This window comes from Gavialis gangeticus, unplaced genomic scaffold (assembly GCF_001723915.1).
Source record: "Gavialis gangeticus isolate Ggan-Ray unplaced genomic scaffold, GavGan_comp1, whole genome shotgun sequence".
Taxonomy (NCBI): domain Eukaryota; kingdom Metazoa; phylum Chordata; order Crocodylia; family Gavialidae; genus Gavialis; species Gavialis gangeticus.
In genome coordinates, this window is record NW_017729026.1 from 43,448,253 (window position 1) to 43,451,318 (window position 3,066).

General features: G+C 39.3%; 1 protein-coding gene across 3 annotated transcripts in view; it reads left to right on the top strand.

Moving 5' to 3' along the window:
* Nucleotides 1–3,066, top strand: part of MMS22L (MMS22 like, DNA repair protein) — a 206,780-nt gene that overhangs the window by 162,427 nt on the left and 41,287 nt on the right. The window lies entirely within an intron of this gene.

Genomic DNA, 3,066 nt, shown 5'->3' on the forward strand with positions numbered 1-3,066 from the left:
AGCTCAAAAGGTCCAGGTCCCTCAGCCTTTCCTCACAAGGCCTTCCCTGCAGGCATGTTGGAGCCAGACTGGGAAGCAGCTGCAGCATAAAGATGTGATGCTTGCATTACATTATGCATGCAAGTGTGCTGTTTCTGCTGCAGCTGTTCATGGTTCAACTTTGAAAATGGAGGTGCATGGGGCAAGTTCATACTGTGGCAGTGGCACAGCTTGGAGGTAAATACTGCTCTCACCAGATAGAGCTGCCCCAAGTGTCTACACGTTCAGGAGCTGCATTGGAGCTGGACTAAGAAGAGCTGCAACAGAAGCAGCATGCCTTCCTGCATAATGTAATTTGGGCTGCATGCCTTTCTGCTGTAACTGCTTCTCAGTTTGGCTCCAATGTGCATCCTGAAAGCAAAGGTGTGTGCCTCTGTTTCTGGGAGACACTACGTAGGATTGGATCAGGAATGACTTTGGCAGGAGCGCACACCCCTGCCACATGCTTGCCCATCTGGCTTTACAGGAGGCACGTGGCCCAAATCCACCTGGCTGCAGTGGTAGTGACATTGGGATAAGTATCGTATTAATTGATTAGATCCTTATAATTATAACTAATTAATAATTAACAATACAATTAGTATGTTTCTATTATAATAGTCATAATATATTTATGTTAGTCTTTTTATAATGAGGTACTGCAAAATTTTGAGAAGTTTTGGAGTCTAAAAATGTTGAAAACCAGTGCTTTAAGCATTTGCCTCCATACAAGTCTTTGTGTAGGTCACTATGAATAAACATACACACTGATTTGTACGTGTTGCCCTTCCACTGACACAGAGATGTATTACCTCACTTTAGAAGTCTGAACACCCTTCCACTCTGCATAGATGGCTAAAGGAGACGCAGGCCATCCTTCTTCAGAGGTAATTTAGAGAAGAGGAAAAGGTCTTTGGACCAGTCAGTACAGTTGTATAGCTGAGAGTAAGGGCAAAATTTATCCTTGCTGTTTCACTTGCTATGCTTAAAGGAATCAGTCCCCCTTTTCTTATTTAAAAAATAACTACTATTTTGCCATTCATCTATTTTTGAGCTCACTTCTTCCCTCTGTCACCCCCACCTTCTTTGTTTTGTTTAAAGGAGGCTTTCTTTAGTCCTTGTATTTACTCAAATTCCATTGAACTGACAGTATTTTAAAACCAACTTAGTGCATACCAGTTTTTATTGCTCATACTTCATACCTTCTTAGTGTTGTACCCACTGTGTATGGAGGAAAAAGTGCCAGTGAAGCATTACTTGGTTCTTTATGCTAACACAACCTTTTTATACTTGCTAAATTTGAGAATATTCCTTAGAAGGGGATTACTTAACTGTTATGCTGGATAGATTTTTGTCATCTTCCACCCCCTTTACAAACACGGAATAGATTCCTGAAGGATAGAGTTAAGTATTACAATGTGGATTTCATAGATGAGAAACTGAGGCCCAAATTCACAGAAGGACTTCAGCATGATGACAGTCAGTGTCATCACATCAGTGAAGGTGCCTGACTCCTAGAGTGGAATTTGCAAACCTGAGCTGGTTATCTAAGTTCTGTTAACAGTGAATAGGGTAGATTGGGGTCTCCTGTTTCCCAGGGTTCATCACAAGGTTTTAGAGTATTGTGCTCTCTTGCTTGCTTTCTCCCTGGCCCAGTGAATCTTGCATTCTTTTTTTTGTTTACAGTAGCTAAGCTTCAGTTTAGAGTGGAGAGTGGAGCATTTTTATGGGATGCAAGATATGTCTCTCAAGTTCCTCAAGCCCTTCAGAGGGCTTGTACACGGGTCTTCTGTTTCTTGATTGTTGGGTTGTTTTTTTTTTTTTAACTGTAACATGATATGTAAGAGGTTGCCATTCGTTTTATTGAATGAAAATAGTCATGGCTGTCAAATGTGCAGTAGGTGTGTTCTGATCATACCTGGTGATTTGGGACCCTCAGGAGACTTACACCTGGGAATGCCTGGTTTGTGAATCCTAGAAACTATGTACCTTAGTAAATATTTTTAGGTGCCTATGTGTCTAGGTAGAGGGTTGAGACTTTTGTGAGTTGCTTAGTTTGACTTTGGCACCTAAATTCCATCAAAATTGTACTTCAGAAGCCCAAGTCCTTTATGGTATATGACCAAAGTGATTTGCCTAAGGATGCTGAAGGGATAAATGCTAGGGATGGGATTAGAATTCAGGGAATCCTGGCTCCCATTCCTGTGTTTGAACCTTGCCTATCAATCAAAGAAGTATTTGATACTTTATCATATGTAAAATTATCCTCTATGTATGTTAAGGATAACCAGTCACAAAGTAACAGTACTTGATTCTCTGTGTATAACCCATTGAAACTAATAGATGCCTACAAGCAGGCATAAGGTATCTGTTACCTATGACAACTGGTATATTTTAGGTTTTAAGTTATGTTTGACAGAGTTTTTGAATACTAATTTGATGTAATGAGATGTACTTGTAATACCAACAACACTAAGAATAGCCCTTGCAGCCAGCCTACTCTTTATTTAAAATTATTCCATTACAGATGTCCTAATAAGTGCCATGATCGTATAATTCTCTTATAACTTTTCTGCATCCCCAGAAGGAAACTTGCATTTTTCCCCTTTTCCCAGGTTTGGATAAGCATAGAATAAAAATTGAGAAAACAGAAAGATGTGTTTGTGAACCGTTTGCTATTATGAAAACTGACAATTTTTAAAGAAATGTTATAGTCTGCAAACATTAGTGTTAAGGCAAGTTAAGGAGCTGCCTTCACAGTATGCCATTATCTTATAAATATCTTGACTGTGACTTTACAGTGCTGTTTATAGAATTTAATAAAGCAAATGTAATAATGCTGCCTGTGCTTTAATGCACAATCTCAATTGAGTTGACCAGAAGATAAATAGGAACAGGAATGATAGTGCGTTCCTACAGATTGTTTTTAATAAGTATGTTATTTAGTTGATCAACCCACTGCAGCAATGCCTTCTATCCTAGTCTACCAGACAAATTTATTAATGCTTCCCCCCCCACCACCATTTCTCTGACAACATTGATTCCCTG